The sequence below is a fragment of the Engraulis encrasicolus genome, chromosome 21, assembly GCF_034702125.1.
Source record: "Engraulis encrasicolus isolate BLACKSEA-1 chromosome 21, IST_EnEncr_1.0, whole genome shotgun sequence".
NCBI lineage: Eukaryota > Metazoa > Chordata > Actinopteri > Clupeiformes > Engraulidae > Engraulis > Engraulis encrasicolus.
In genome coordinates, this window is record NC_085877.1 from 14,739,206 (window position 1) to 14,757,047 (window position 17,842).

Below are 17,842 nucleotides of genomic sequence, written 5' to 3' on the forward strand. Positions count from 1 at the left end.
CTTTCCTTCCCTCTCTCTGTCTTTCTCTATCTCTTTTTCTCTGTTTTGACTCACTTTCTCTCAAGCACTCTCTTCCTCCTTCTTTTTCTTGTCGTTTTTTTTCTCTTCGTCTTTCTCTCTCACTCTTCGGCCTCTGTCACATGTCTCTCATCTCCATCTCGTCTCCTGTTTTATCATGCAAGCCTCTCTAAACCGCATGCTCCTGTCCTGTCCAACCCTCTATTCTTTCAGCTTTGCTCCTCTCACCGATCCCTCGCTTCTAGTTGGCGGCACTTGAAAAGGGCCTTAACCTCTCTCTCTCTCTCTCTATCTCTCTCTCTCTCTCTCTCTCTCTCTCTCTCTCTCTCTCTCTCTCTCTCTCTCGTTCTGTCTTTCACTCTCTCGTTTCGCAAATGAGGTCTCGGGGTCACTGGTGGCCTCTCTCTCTCTCTCTCTCTCTATCTCTCTCTCTCTCTCTCCCTCTATCTCTCTCTCTCTCTCGTTCTGTCTTTCACTCTCTCGTTTCGCAAATGAGGTCTCGGGGTCGCTGGTGGCAACAACAAGCGATGACGAGAGAGAGATGACACCGGACACCACTTCATTTTTCGTCCAGCTATTGTACCCCTTCCCTCCTAGTGACATAGCCTCACTGTGTAAATAAGATGGACGCAGCTGTGCCAAGGACCTCGCTGTCTGTCCATCACGTTGCCTGTCTTAAAAGATGTCCCGTGCCAGAAAAAATCAAGCTGGGGTACCATCATCTGCTGTTCTCTGTCGCTCAACTGTTGTTGTTGCACGCTAGAAACATTTTAATAGTGTTTAGCATTTCCTTCAATGTATTGCCTACAGTCTCTGATGGTTGAAATGCTGGCCCAGACACCTACCCACCTCTCTCTTTCTCTCTCTCTCTGTCTCTCTCTCTCTCTCTCTCTCTCTCTCTCTCTCTGGCAAAGAAGTGATAGATGCACCAGCTGTCAGTCAGTTTGATAGACGCATGTATTCAATTATAAACTCAACCCTTTAATAGTCTAAACACCATGTTACTCACAGATTCCTCATTGTCTGCCTTTAGGAGAGTATATATTTCTCTCGTATCTCTCTCGCCCTCTACATACATTTGACAAGAAAAGGATGGTTGGCCCCAACATACACCTTTTGTCAAGATGCCAGCTCCTAATCCTCTGTTAATTAAACCCGCACAAGAAATGATGGGAGTGGGCTCGGTCTCGGGCTCGGGCAGCACTGACAACTGTTTCCTGAAACCATCCACCATCTTGCTATTACACGCACAGAGATCTCTATTAATAGAAAATACGTCCGCCCTCCCAGCTCAGCCACACACACACCCTCTCCCCAGTACCATATTACATTTCGCTGAGTTAATTCAACACTCTGGGAGTTCAATTTAACAATATTGTCAAGAGTGCTAACTCTACTGTGAACCATGCCACCATCACTTCAATTTCACCCTCACCGACCACCCAATCTCACACCCTAACCCGCCTCAATACTACTCCACACCACAGCACAGCGCCCCCCTCTGCCCCACCCCACTACTATTCATTCCTCCACCACCTTCTTTCCTTCCCATTTCCCGGCCACCAAAAAATTCATCAGAGCCGCAAGAAGGTTACCATTACTCTCTCCTCTTAATGTCACAAAAGGCACGCTCTCTCTCTCGCGCTCTCTCTCTCTCTCTCTCTCTCTCTCTCTCTCTCTCTCTCTCTCTCTCTCTCCATCTTTCTCCATCTTCCTCTCTCTCTTACAAACACACACACACACACACACACACACACACACACACACACACACACACACACACACACACACACACACACACACACACACACACACACACACACACACACACACACACACACACACACAACCCTTCCAGATCCTTCAAGCCGTGCCAACACGTACACATACAAACACACACACACACACAACTCTCCACCGTTGCACGTTGCAGGCAAATAGACACGGAAATCTTCCCTCCAGAGTTATTCCATCCAAACATAGAACGAGCTTCAGTTTCAACACACCGCCAAACACTGCTATGGTGCCCATTACTGTACCTGCCGGGGTAGGGTAGGGAGTCCATCAAAACAAGACAAGGAAGTGAAGAGAATCTACTATGCTCTACAACAGGGAAAACGACAGGGGGGACAAAGGGCGCAAGTTGTCCCGGGCCCAGGGAGAGGAGAGGCCTCATTATATTGTACTGTATGTATTTGGGGGGCGTGGGGGGTGGTCATTTGCCTCGGGGCCAGCCAATGCTGTCAGCGGGCCTGCACTACAGTGAGAAGGTAGGAGAGCTTGATGAGTGATGAGTATGGCAGCTTTTTTGACGGCTGCCGGGTCCGCTAATGATACTTTGCCTCCTAGCCCGAGTCGAGTTGTCCTATCCAACAGCGCTATCCAACTCATCAATTTTAATTACTCTCTCTCTCTCCCTCTCTCCCTCTCTCTCTCTCTCTTTCTTTCTCTCTCCTTTTTTAAAAGTTTTTTTTTCCTCATCCGGGGTCAAATAAGATTACGAGCAAGTGTATGCACTTCCTGGCACGGCCTGCCCGGCACCCGCCTGCCCGCTCGCTCACTCACTCACTCTTGCTCCCTTGTCCTCTCGCTTCGACGTATTAATAAAAGGAGGTTGGCAGGCCCGGCAATATCCGCATCTCCGAAATAAATCGGCCCACTCCAAAAGAATAGAAAGCTAGAGGGGAGAAGTACTAGAAGAAGAAAACTTTTCTTGTATGGCCTTTCAAACTTCCGGCCAGGGAAATGTTACAGTATGGCTTTCCATTTTAGATGTGACAGCAGATTTCTTTTTCTTTTGAACAGGGTCATTTATTTAGTTAGTGTGGTTCCAAAAACAGGGGTCAGGACACTATGGTGGGGGGGGGGGATGCTCAACAAAACGGACTACTCTTGGGTAGCAGGAAAAGTTTGTTGGTGAATCTCTCTTAGCTTGTGAATCTTAATTCTGTAATCTGCAGATTTGTGGTACTAATAAAGGGCCAACTACTACTATAGGGGTGTGCCAATCGGGCAATTTCCCTGTCCCGACGACATTACATTCCAGGTTATTACCACTCTACAATAATTGCATGATATTAGCGCTTTTAGTCAGCTAACATAACAGGTTTTTTTTAACCAATCTATTGATTTTTACCAGGGGATAAGGTCATGGCGGGGGGGTATCGTGCCAGAGGGGGCGTCGCCTGGGGCACAAATCATTGTAGGATCGCCACTGTGTACGACTATAAATATTCATGCTGCAACACATGCACGTACTAAAACCTTGTTAAAACCTTGCTTTACAATATCTTTTCAGGGCCTTCAGAGAGAGTGGATAAAGGCCTTCGTTAAGCTTCCGCCAAACCACATACGATGAAGAAAATAATAGAATTCTGACTGATTGCACCTTTTGTTGTTTGTTGACGCTTTCATGCCGTGTGCAATTGAATTTACTTACTACAATGGTGGCGAAATTGAAAGGAGGGAGAAGAAGCGCCTTGTTTATGTATTCACAGTGGTCAATATCTCATTGTATTTGCTATAAATACTGCAGTAGAAGTCCGCTCAGCTCCGGGTGGCCTGTGTTGCTGAGTTGAAGAGGCGGTGTTGAGATCCGGAGGGCTCAGGCCCGATATAAACTCGTGGTTAAGTCAGAGGACGACCATGTTGCATAGAATTGATGTGGCACTGGTTGCTTGCTACAGTAGTACGTAGGGATGGGCATAATTAACCGATTAACCGATGATTGATCATTAAACGTTTAGTCGAGGAAATTAATTTTCGCCGACGAACCGTTAAAAAAAAATAATAATAAAAAATTTGATTGTAGGTCATTAGTGCACGTCCTCAATGCAATGCATTTCGCTGTTACACCTACACAATTTGGGCAGCAGGGGGCAATATCTCACCATCACCGTACCCTGGCTTGACTTGCTTGTTACATGCGAGCTTCCATAGAGCGGGCTTTGCCTAACCATGAAGAGGTCTCTGCGAAGTGTGGCGTGGGACCATTTTCGGTTAGAAAATGACAGAGTACTGTAATTACTGCAATGTGAATTACAAATACAGTTAATCGGTGATTCATCTCAACCTAGCTTCGCCTCGATGTCTGCACCGTTATGTGCCTTCGTTGTTGAAGCACATTGAACTTGAAGCCTCCCTCGTTTGCGCATTGCGCACCAATTCAGGTTTAACTTTTCTTGTTAATCACTTGACACTTGTGTTGTTAATAAAAACAAATCCTTGAAGAAAAACATTATGTTTTTGATGTATTTTTGTAATACAAGAGTATAGGGAATGGTGGGCCTAAATGTGTGATGTTTTTAATATAAAAATGTTAATGGTTAACCGATTATGTAAGGGTTAACGTTCGGCGAGAAGGTCGCTACCGTGGAATAGCAGCACGACAGAGAGAATCTTTAGACCCCGACGCGTAGCGGAGGGGTCTTGTTCTCTCTGAAGTGCTGCTATTCCACAAAGCGACCGACTCGCCGAAAGTTAACCCGCTTATTATATGGATATACTCAAATGATTCACACATGGCGGGGACATTTCTTTAGGCCTATTTAATGTTAAGTCAAAAGATTGTTTCTGCGCAAAACAAAACAGTGCCGTTGTGGAACACCGCTAGGCAACAGCTAGGTAGCCAGGACAACAGGTGTTGTCTATCACAGCAGCTGATTAGAGGCTTGTTTAAAGTCGCTTTAGCAGTGAAAAGTCTTGTTGCCATTGACAGCGGTCTGTTATAGACCAACCCGTCCGTTATCGAAAAATAACAGACGTGCGAACGTTGGGGAGCCCCGTTGAAATGAATGGAGCATTCGACCGATGACGTCACAACCATATAATAATAATAATTAATTCTCCTGACAATCGACGAAGAAATTTTCACCGCATGCCCATCCCTAGTAGTACGGTAAGTTCACTACATCATTCAGTGTCGGCATACATTCTAAGAACAATTTGATTGCACCAGTGTGGTTTTTAACTACATTTAATCTTAAGTGCTGAGTTTTACATTGGTGCATGCTGAATGTCTGCAAATAACACACGCAAGCACATTACGATGGCGATAATGTGACAGGGATGTGTAACTGGTTGCGAGCTTGCGGTACTCAGTACAAGCTTGCAACTACATACTGTAAATCAACCAGCGTTCTTAATTTGTTGACTGCCCTGATGAGGTTGAATTTTTAAGCTAGATGTATATACAGTAGATGAAATCGTAGTTTACTGAGGAGTATGAATACAGACACATACAAGCAGGCACAGATGCACATGCACACACAAACACAAACACACACACACACACACACACACACACACACACACACACACACACACACACACACACACACACACACACACACACACACACACACACACACACACACACACACACGCACACAATTTCTTGCACCTTCTACAAATCATGCTGACTGGCTGGCTCAATGAAATACACATTTGAGGCCCCGCACACTATTAAAAAACACAGAAAAGGAATATGCCACCTCCAACCCAGCCCCCAGCCCCCAGCCCCAGCATCAGGCCTGATTGCACATCCCTTTGGGGATTACACCTGCCCATTCCGGGAAATATCAATCAATCTTCGCACGCCTGTCTGTTGTGAGGCAGACATACACACAGACACAGACACAGACACAGACACAGACACAAACAGTGGCTCGCTCTACCTCTGCACAGATGGGTGCTTGGCTCGCTGGACTGGCTGATGAGACAAAACAACACAAGAGAGGGAGCAGAGAAGAGTAGCAGCAGCAGGATAAAAAACAGTCAGACTACAGCCAAAGATTTACGCCTTCGACTCCATGGACCATGACCGTTCATGCAAGAGGCCAGATTGACCGATGACCCAACGACCAACCAGCCTATAGCATCTCCACACTGGGCCACTGACAGCGTTTCCTGGGCCTGGGACAAAAAAATCATCTGAAAGGTGCCCCCTCTCTCGTATGCTTATATCATCTCCACATTTCCATGCATCATGTCCTTCCGGGGTTGGACTGGGACCATAAAAAAGGACAGGGCAAAAAGGACTTCGCGAAGAAGAGCCTGCCCATCCAGTCTCAAATATACAATAACAACATTGCTGTGACAGGGCCCTGCCGTGGCCTAACGATATAGTAGGGCACTGGGTTACTGCGCTGGCAACCCGGGTTCGATTCTGGCCCGGGTCATTTGCTGATTCTTCCCCATCTCTCTCCCCCCACATTCACTTCCTGTCATAATCTCCACTTTATTATCAATAAAGGCACAAAAGCCCCTAAAAATATCTTTGAAAAAAAACCTTGCTATGACAGAGCCTTCATATACAGAGTAGCCCCTTAGCGCACGCCGTTCCGCCGGTGGAGCGGCGTTATAGTCACTGAAAAACTGTAGTACACCACGATGACAGCGCACAGGGCCTTTAATAATACATGACGACTTGATCAGTGCCATTTTGGTAACATCTAATTTATGATTGTGGGCCCGTCTCTAAGAAAATACAAAACACCTTGTAGCATCAGCCCCAGGGGACTTACAGCCCACTTGGAAATGCCCTGCATGCCAGATTATCAGTCCAAGCCTGTCTCCATCCATTCCATCCCCTCTCCTCTCTTTTCTTCTCTTCCTCTGCTCTCTTCCTCCTCCCCCACTCCTCTACTCGACCTGACCCCTTGATCCTGAGTCAGAGGAAATGCATCTCAAATGACTGATAAATCGTCACAGTGACTGACTGACAGTCAGTGGCTTCTATTCAGTACAGAGATGTGTGTGTGTGTGTGTGTGTGTGTGTGTGTGTGTGTGTGTGTGTGTGTGTGTGTGTGTGTGTGTGTGTGTGTGTGTGTGTGTGTGTGTGTGTGTGTGTGAGTGAGTGAGTGAGTGAGTGTGAGAGAGAGAGAGAGAGAGAGAGAGAGAGAGAGAGATAGAGGAGAGAGAGGAGAGAGAGAGAGAGGAGAGGAGAGAGAGAGAGAGAGAGAGAGAGAGAGAGAGAGAGAGAGTGTGTGTGTGTGTGTATGTACAGTGCATGAGTGTGTGATTGTGCGTACGCCCAAAGTGTGTCAGTGTGTATGTGATTGTGCGTATATGTGTGTTGTGTGTACAGGCGGTGGGGGATAGATAGGTTGTTTCCAATAGGACAAAATCCACACATGTGGCTGACTGTTACCATGGTAGCACGTCCCATTGTCAGGTGCAAATGTGGGGTTGGTCTGGGAGCGATGGAGGTGGAGGGGGAGGGGAGGAATGAGGTGTTATATCCCGAGATTGATATTTAATATTTCACTCTCTCTCTCTCTCTGAGCCCTTCTCCTTAATGATGCATCGGAATGCCAGCTCTCGCTCTTGCGTGAGAGAAACGCGTCTTGACAGACAAACCCAATCAACTCCATCTTCTCCAGTGGGTGAGAGCTGAGCGACATCGCCCAAAACACAACACAGCACAGCACACAGTACTTTCGCCAGTGTTAAGGCAACACTTCGAGTGTTGACGTTGACTGTTTGAGTTTGAAATCAACTCCACACATGTTCAATTAACATTGAACTGATAATTGAAATTAAAATTTGCCTTGGGACAGTAAAATAAAATGCAGTGTTGAATCAACACTTAAGAGTATGCTCTGGGACTAGAAAATGTGAAACCAACTCTCCAAGTCTTGAATTAATAGTGAATGTTTTAGCAAAGAGCATAGCAGGGCACACGCTTCACCACCATTTTCTAATGTCAGAACGATGGGCCACGAACCTGAGAGAGGCGGAGAGAGTGAGAGTGAGGGATTATGGGTAGCCTACTTTCACAGTTGCCCTGGGTCCGCAGATTCCACTTTTTTCCCCTCAGCCTCCTCCTCCCCACAACAAGTAATCCAATCATTATAGGGATGTGCTTGACACGCGGGCAGCCTAATGCTATTCAAACACGCATACATGAATGCAGATTCTCTCTCTCTCTGTGTGTTTATCTCCCTGTGTTTATCTCTCTATTTCTCAGTCATACACAGATACATTATCATGGCAAGGACCAATCCATGGATACCAGTTCATTTCGTTACATAATGAGGGGGATTGCACTGCAGCGTGCTAATGTACTATAGGGACTGTTACAGGGGAGTGAATGGGGTTCAGGAGATGCATGGGTACGGGTTTGAATAGAATAGAGGAAAAGGGGAAATGTGTGTGTGGTGTAGGCTGGGAAGAGAGGGAAGGAAAGATGAAAGTTGGTGTCCTGTTTGAATTTGGGTCGAGTGAAGAACTTCAAAGTCTGATTGAAGGTGCTAGAGGACTGGTGAGCTTCTGCTTCTGCTTGTGGAATAAGGGAATTTCGCATCTGGTGTCTGGGCTGTTGGGGGAGGGTTTTTTCTTGGCTTTCTCGCACAGTAAATTGTAGAGTGTTCATTCAACATTGGGCGAGTGGGAAAACACTTGGAGGTGGTACAACCAACTCTCTGAGTGCTGAACTAACACTGGGGGATGTAGCTACTGTGCCTCGGTGAGCATCATGTAGCTGAGAGTAGGATGTAAACAGCATCTGTTGTAGCCCTGTGAAGGTGCGAATATGCCTATCTGGCCGGTGACGAAAATCTGCTCGTGTTTATCTGTGCCATCTCTTAATTATCAGTCATCTGATTGGTGCTTGCCTGCGTGCGTAATTTACAGCCAGAAGAACTGCGCTGCAAATATTCCTTACATTTGCGAAAAAATATTTGCACTCCAAATCCAAAGACAACAAACGTGCTGTGCATCATTCTATGTTATGCACATTTCAATGTGCTACAGTATATCCCATACTGCAATATACTTCCGTTTGTTAACACCCAACATGAGTCATGCGGTAGCTAAGACTGGGGTCCTACCTTTTCACGTTATTTCTGCACTACGGAGCACAGGTGGTCTTCACACACCATTTGGCAATTCTCGGTCTCCTGCGACGGTTATACTGGCTGCCCTCAGAAGTCGGGGTGCAAGCGCATGGCAGGCGGAGACCCGCCGCGCTCTTGCTTTTTTTTCTAACTGGGAGATGGACAGGTGTTTCACGTGGGCGTGGTTGCTGCGCTCGCCAAACACGTAGCGACGGGTCAGACAATCCCGGCAGGAGGGTACCGTTATCCCGCCAGCACTCTGGAAAAGAAATAAACAGATTACCTCTTCCAATAATAGCCTCGACTAGGCGCGCGTCAAGCTATTTGTCAGTACCCTGCTGCTGAAGATAGCTGCAAGGGCTTCCTCCTAAAGTTCTCACAACAACAACATTCAAGATGAAGCCAAGTGCTATAATGCGCCGAGTGATCTTGCAAACAACGTGCGTAAAAATACAAGACCTTAATGTACAAGATAAGCGGGATCTTACGTCTTGCGCAACCAAAACGAGACTGAGTTGCAGACATATATAGCATCAAATAGACGCGCACAATTTGGATCTAGTTTGGGCTTATTAAGTAGCTTGCATAAGCCCATCTATTTATCGAGAGCTAATTTATATTCATGATTGCAATTATAAAGACCCAATTTTCACACACAAATTGGATGCGCGAGAGGCGCGCAAGCAGCCAAGATAACCAAGCCTGATTTTCAAAAATCTGTTCATTTTGCATGTATATATAGCATAGCCTTTGCTATATCTGGCCCTTCATGCTCCAGGAAATTATTATTTTCATATATATAAAAAGCTCATCCACTTAAGATGATGCGTGGCATTGCTTTAATCTGCCCATGCACTCAGCTGCTAGATAACAGAAGCGAAGCTCGCATATCCATACTCACTTGTGGCTGCTCCAATATGGTACTCCGCGCCCTCCAGTCAAATCACCCACTCGAGGAAAAATCCTTATCTGATACGTTGTGGTGGTGTGCAAGTCCGTAGGTTATCAACAGAAAACCTGCCGGGGAGGGGTGGGGGGTCTTCAGATATGCCTGGCTTGGTGTGACAAGGTTTGCGTCTGACGGCTATGAGTGTGGCTTCAAATAATGACCAATTTCAATTGCGTGCACTGTTTGTCTGTCACAGATTTTTTTAAAACCGGGTTTCCCAGTTTGATCAGTCAGAAATTGGCATTCACGTTCTCGGCGTGTAACCTGTGCGTGCCCCTGTAAGACAACCCGGTGAACCTCAAACCCGTTGGTCACTGTTTACTGACACCGGGAACTTGGTGAAGCTCCGGCCAAAATGGGCTTTCGCCTCCAAGTAGAAAAATGTGTCTCAATCCGTAGCAAACTTCAAAGCAAAACACGTCGTACACAAGCATCCATCTTCTGTTTCAAATGTCACTACCCGAAGACTCTCCGGCGCAAAAACACTATCGACAGGCTCTGTGCAAGATAGTCGATCATCGCAGCAGTGCCAAATTGTAAACGAACGCGACGTGCCCCTCAACGAGAAATACATAAATCCGTGTGTTGTTGGTTGTCTGAATTAAGCACAGCCGATCAGTGAGCCTACACCGAAGCCATCGGTATCCCGTGACGGTGAGTAGGCTACTGGAGAGGCTGACGCCTTGGAATGAATGAATTCAGAAAGAGGCAAGGGATGCTCTAGCATCAGCACCGACTCGCTGTGAAGGAAGGAAGGGAAGGCAAGGGGGTGGGAGGTAGAGAGAGAGAGAGAGACGACAGAGAAGCACCGCACGCATGCAAGGCGGTGTCACATCGGCGTTAGCAAAACTTCTTGATGGTTACCGGCGGCTGTGTGCGCTCCTCTCAACTCCCATGGACAAAATCTTATCTCTATTATTAGACGTCTTTTTGGAGTTGTTACGGTACATTTATAGAGGCTACTAATTCGTTGCAACAGTTGTTTAAACATTATCACAAAATCTCTCCATTTAATGAAGCATCCAATGTGGCTGGTTACCGTCCATTGATTCATCTGTGTGCTGACGTATTTGGCAAGCCTTTGGTCTAAACTGGGATTATCGACGAAATTAAGTCACTTGCAACCACCATCAATAGAGTTAACCATTTTCTTGTTTGACAGAAGACCACATACAGTATATGCACTTCTACTTTTCAGATAAGTGGCGTGATTTTGGAGTTTCATTTGGGTCTGTGGGGTATATTTGACATTTGAGGGTGTGTGTGTGTGTGTGGGGGGGGTGATAGTCAGAATCAGAACTAATACAAATAGTAAGTAGGCCTAATCTTATGGCGATGATGTATTGACATCAGCCAACCATCATAGTACATAGACTGCCATATCTGTTTGTGCAGGCCCACACACACACACACGCACACACACACACACACACACACACACACACACACACACACACACACACACACACACACACACACACACACACACACACACACACACACACACACACACACACACACACACTTTTCAACCCTCACACAGCGTGCTCAAAAACATGTTGTTTTAAGGGTCAGGCCTCTTGAAGCCGTGAAACAGGCTGGCCACCAACACCTTGGCACCTTGGGAGTAGTATTGGACTATTGATCAGATGCTGATGGATGGTTTAATTAATTGGAAACCTTGGCCACGATACGGACCCCCACCTTTACACGGATCCAAGAGCAGTCACTACACTCAACACCCCATGACAAGCAAACTGCTGATCAGGGCGCAATTTATATTGGGGGGGTGGGGTTCTGGTTTGTGGCTTTGAAATGTCCACTTCTTCTACATGACCTAAATCTCAGTTCCTTGTAGCTCCATTGTTTCAAATCCTAAAAATATCCCCACTTCTGTTTTTTGTTTCTTCTTTTTTGACAGATTGCACCCTGCTGCTGATTGTAGTTAAAGGCCTCCACCATCCTACCTTATATCATTTATCATGGTTAACTGTCATCATGCATTGCATATGGTGACTATAACCATATGGCACATCCTGTGTACATGTACATGGATCATATGTCTTGTAAATGTAGCCTACATAGGCTCTGCCATCAATTGATCCAAGCATCCTATAGCCTACATGTGCACGCATATAGCAAACTATTCAATATTAATGACTCCTCATTAAATATACAGTAATTAAATACATGTTTTTTGTACACACCTCTGTTTTTATGTTTTTTTCTTTTCACTTGTCATGTGTACAAACACAGTGGCATTACACTGTAATGTACGTTTCTCTCTCTCTCTCTCTCTCTCTCTCCCTCTCTCTCTCTCTCTCTCTCTCTCTCTCTCTCTCTCTCTCTCTCTCTCTCTCTCTCTCTCTCTCTCATCCTCTCGCTCCTTAAGCAGACTCCAGCTGGGCTTTCTGCCTGTGTGATAGTACAGTCAGACTGGTAAGACCCCCTGGAGCTTTCAATTACGCGACGGTGTTGCCACGGATCCTTTGAAGACGCTTATGGACCAACAGCATATACTACTATGCACTATAGCTCAGAGAAAGAGAGAGAAAAAAGAAACACCAGACTTCACAGACTTCACCGTGGGAGCTGCATCTTTGTAGTAAACATTCTGCAGAGCGAGCAAGTCATCAGACTTCAGCGGAAAAATGGCTGAAATTGTAGGGATTATTGCAGCCATTCAGTGAGATTTTCAATGGAAGAAATCGGCCCTTTGGAGCATGACTTGCACAGCGGATGGATACCCATCCCCCCCAAACAAAAATACCCATTCAAAGACTGTAATGTTTTTTATTCACATTTTCAATCGTGTTTCTCTTGTACTTTCAAATGCTGCATTAGGTGTTCTGCGGCTTTGGTATGGAAACGTGTGTCGGGTATGAAACTGGGGCACATACATTGTACAGTGTTAACTCAACATAAGAGAGGACCAAGAACTTGAGTGTTACATTTCACTCGGTTTGTGTTGAATTAACACTGCAGAATTTGCTGTGTGCCAAGGGAGTCAGTGAGGTATAGGACAACAAGGCATGACATGAGATAAGCTACACATGAAACACATACCTAGAGCAGCAATAGGCAGTCCTCAGAGTGCACTGCACTGTCACCCAGAGGGATACAGTCCTATGCTTTAGCCCCTTAAAGTCTAATGGAACACATTGTGGAGGAGATTTTTTTTTAATCCAACACTTAGACACTTCTCTGGGACCAAATACACTCTAGAAGATGGTGAATCAACTCTCCCAGGGTTGAAATAAAAATTCTTCTTACTGTGTATACAGTCCTTTAGAGTATAATGGAACCCATCGTGGAGGAGATAAGTTTTCCACATTGCTAAGCAATCGTACACAACATCACACACCTGATAGCTCTTTGCTTTTCGTCTGTAATCGAAAATGAGATCAGTTCTGACATGGCTGCCAACATGCAGTGCTTGACGAAGGGAGGCTCCAATGGGGAATAAACCTCCATCTCGTTGCTCGGTCTAGCAACCCATAATCACCTCCACCCATGACTGCAGATGGGGCCAACTAATATATGGAGGGACACTCCCATCACATAACATTAAACTACACTTACACGTAGATGAGGCTTTCAAGCGACTATACAGGCTATTGGTTACAGTAACTGGAGCTATGTGGGGTTAGGTGCCTTGCTCAAGGGCACCTCAGCCATGGATGGAGGTGTAGAGATAGGTAAGGGTGGGATTTGAACCTGCAACCCTCTGATCTAAAGACCACCTCCCTAACCGTTACGCCACAACTGCCCCTCTATAGTCTCTAACCTTCTGACTGCAGATCATAAACCTAACATGGTGATGGGAGGGACCCATTGAAGACTTCCCCACATGAAACGCCACAGAGCCTGAGACTGGTAGGAGGTGAGGCTGCCTAATTAAAGACCGCTAATGGACGCTGCATACATAAAACCTGGCCTGGCCATCTGTAATCTTCCACTCAATTCTCATTTCCCCATACGTTATACAGTATGTCTGGGTTTGGTCCAATGGAAAATGGTTTGCAACATAGCCATTTAGTGACCGGGGGGGTCAAGGAGTTGAACGTTGACACTTTACACACGATTAGATCTCACGGCACGACAAAACAGTGATTGGATAAATTCTGATGCGTTTCAACATTTGAAAATTGAACATTGAGTTCACCCCTTCCACTGACAAGGAAAAACATTTGCAGTTTGAGACCCTCTCTATGAAATCTGTATGAAGACCGGGCTACACTCCCATGACACACATGGGGCCCATGTTGAAGACTCTCCCCACATGAAGCGCCACAGAGCCTGGGAGGGGTAGGAGGTGAGGCTCCCTAATCACAGACTACCAGGAGGGGGTTGGGGGAGGAGTGGGGCAGGGCGTAGCCCAGCCCAGGATAAAATTGCCATGTTAGGTTCATGCTCTGCAGTCAAAGCAGGTTAGACAGTACAGGAGCTGAATAAATACACCGAAAATAGTGATGGGAAAATTACAGTTACAAACACTGAGGATGATTCCTGGATTTTTTTTTACCGTCTCCTCAAGGCTCAGGGCTGAGATTTTGTTTACTGAGTGACTGAGACAATGTACACTAGTAGCTGTTGCTTTACACATGTTGAGTATCTGAGCTGCCCTGCGCTGTGTTTCATAAACTGTCAGCAAACGGGTGCCTGTGTGCTTGTGTATGCATGGGACCTGGGTGGTTTTGTGTGAGACGCACACTGTTTCCTGAAATACCACAGCGGCGTATAGCTACACGGCACTCTGGAGGGCGAGGCTCTGTCTTGTGTGCGTATAAATGTTTGATAATTGTATGTGTCTAAAAGCGGCAGCGCAGGGGAGCCTCAAGTCCAACCACAGGGTTCAGGCACATCAGAGAAGAGAGAGAGAGAGAGAGGGAGAGAGAGAGAGAGAGAGAGAGAGAGAGAGAAGGAGAAGGAGAAGAGAGAGCAAGGGAAGTGCACCTCCCCTGCCGTCGTTCCACCCCTGAACAAACCGCGCTAACTTCAGCCTCTAGTTATGCAGGCGGAAAATAGCACCGAATCACTGCCGTGGCATAGTCTACACTTTAATATACAGCAACAAGAACATCTGTTTGAAGTGTAGAGGCTCGGGCCACACAACCTCAACCAGAATGATGTTTCCTATGACAGAGAGACAAGTAAGGCTGCTTTCCCACAGAATTTGAAATGTGTTGATAGAATTGGTAATAAAAAAATACAATTAAATCACTTAACAGCTTAAACCACTTAATTCTTCCTTGTCAAACCTTGTGGTAATGACAATTGTTGTTAAAGCGGAATGAAGCCCAATTAAATGGCTGGTCTTAAAAAGGGAAGCGCATGAAGAGATACATAGAAGATAAGTGATGGAAGACACTTGAAGGAGAAAGAGTTTAGTTACAGATATTGCCTACAATACTGAAAGAAAGAAAGAAAGAAAGAAAGAAAGAGAGAAAGAGAGAAAGAAAGAAAGAAAGAAAGAAAGAAAGAATGTGTCTTATTGAAAAATGTGTACGGGGTGGACAGTGGATTAATGGATGGGCCTACCGGGCCCAAGCCCAGGGGGCCATGGTTCAGAGGCTAGCCCAGTGATTTTCAAAGTGGGGGCTAGGGACCCCTGGGGGGCCGCCAGATGGTAGCCCCCTACTAGGGGGTCCGCAGCAGGTTGGAAGGAAAATTATAGCCAAACAAAATAAATAATTGAATAAATAATAACGTAAGAAAACCAAAATAAACAAAAAATGAGCCAAAATACTTTCCCATTAATTGAGAACCATGGTTTCTAGTCTACTCTAGTCTACGGAAATGGCCTCATTCACACTGCTATATTTATATTTCCTGCTGTAATTGCATGGATCTACAAATGCAAAAACGACATTGACTTGTGAAAGGCGGTGCACAGAAAAAAGATTGTGTGGCACGGCCCACGTCAGGTAGCCTGGTTCACAACAAAATATCACAAGTGAGATGTGAGATGGGTCAGAAGGAACCCATCAGATCGGAAGGAAATGTGCAAAGCAGCATGGGATTTCCTTGGCTACATGTCAGAGGGAGCTTGACTCAAAGCTACTGGTATTGGGGCATGGTAAAGTTTGGGAATCCCTGGTCTAGCCTACTGTATCAGGTAGCTGTATGTTGTCATAGAGCATAGACCAGGGATGTCAAACTGATAGTCAAGGGGCCAAAATTTAAATCTTGGATGAAGTCGGGGCAAACTGTTTATTTGATCACTGTTTATTTTATTACTTTTTAAAGGGGCTAAAATTGTGCATGCACATGTACACCTCAAACTCAAAGGCAAATTTCACATGACCTATGGTAGGCCTATCTTATATGTGCCTCAACATATTCTGCTGTTTGAGTTTGAGATGCTACATTGGCCTCTGCCCACTTATACTCCTATGCTGACATAAAATGTCATGTTTAAATCATGTTATAGGCTATATTAATGGTTTATGTGGGCCAACTGTAACATAGGCCACATTTGAATGATCTCAAGAGCCAAACGAAATGGCCCCGCAGGCCAGGTTTGACCCGTAGGCCTGAGTTTGACACCCACATTTTTTAACAGGTCCACTTCATCGCTTAGGCCTAACCCATCCCCTGACTATAAATGTGCCATGAGACAGATTGCAGGAGATAGACTGTCACCAGTTTGATTATGTAAGAAAATGAGCATTCTGCAAGATAGGATAAACTAGGCCTATAATTCTCTCTTTTTTATGTCAACCATGCCTATAGGCTACTCACAGCTTGATTTATCTTCTCCTTATTTCTTGTTTTTGACATGATTCCAAACATGATTTCCCTCCTGTCACCAATTCCCTCCTGTCACACAGTAGGCCAGTCAATCTAGCGTTTGACCCGGGACAAATTGCAATAGTAATCATTCCATGTTTTTTGTAATCCCTAGGTATGTCTAAATAATATATTACAAATCTACAACTTTATATTTAGTGGAACATGCTTTTTTTCAAGGTCAAAGTTGGGGATTTCCCATTAATTTTCCCATCGGGAGACAATATATCAGATACTTGGGGAATAGGCTAAAATTTTCACCAATAAGATATAAATTTGAAACTTAGTAATTCAGTAATTTACTGAAGCAAAGACACATATTTTTGAATTGAAAGTTGTCTGAAATATAATGATTAAATATGTAATTGAGACACATCTACTTAAATATGTGATAAATTATGCAACAACGGGCAAAACATAAAACAAATTGCAAAAGTAATGATTTACACTTTTTATTGATACTTAATCCACCCTACATCACATATGAAAAATCTACATTCATAACTTTAGTGGAACATACTTTTTTGAAGGTCAGAAGTAGCAGATTTCCAATGCATTTTGCCATTCAGTTGGTAAAATCGGATACTTTTGACCTTGGGAAAGGTATGTTCCACCTACTTGATGAAAGCAGATTTTTAATGTGTGATGCAGAGGGGTTGAGGGATCAATGTAATGTATGAACCATTACTAGGCTATTGCAATTTGTTTTATGCTTGGTCTGTTACCACAGATTGTATCACATATTTCAGTACATATGACCTCATTTGCATATTTCATCATCATAATTCAGAAAACTTGCAATACAAAAATGGTTTGCCTGACTGTGAGTTACCATCTGTGGAAGTTTCAAATGAATATGCCATAGTTAACATTTTTTCCCTATTCATCTTTTATTTCCTATATTCTCTCCCTATGGAGAAATGAATGGGAAATCTGCCAACTTTGACCTCAAAAAAAGTATGTTCCACTAGCCTAAATATAAAGCTGTAGATTTTTAATATGTGATACAAGGAGGTTTACGGATCACTTAAAAGTAGGAACCATTAGGCCTACTATGGCAATTTGTCCCTGGTTTGGACCTTTTTAGAGCTAGATTGACTGGCCGACAGGCAGCTGAAGAAATATCAAACCGGAAGAGGTGGATTCCATTCACTTGTGGATAACAACTTGGGTTTAGTAAGATTTACGAGCCATCGTTAGAGGTGCAGCAGCGCCATCGAGTGGTGAAAAGAACAATAACAAAGAC

General features: G+C 44.9%; 1 protein-coding gene across 1 annotated transcript in view; it reads right to left on the reverse strand.

Annotated features, from left to right (window-relative positions):
• The window catches only part of slc8a4b (solute carrier family 8 member 4b), a 177,686-nt gene extending 167,205 nt beyond the window's left edge, over window positions 1-10,481 (reverse strand). The window contains exons 1-2 of the mRNA XM_063186250.1: window positions 9,757-10,481; window positions 8,850-9,114 (exon numbers count right to left, since the gene is read on the reverse strand). The gene's annotated coding sequence lies outside the window, so the exon portion shown is untranslated. The remainder of the gene's footprint in view (window positions 1-8,849; window positions 9,115-9,756) is intronic.
• Between the last annotated feature and the right edge of the window lie 7,361 nt (window positions 10,482-17,842).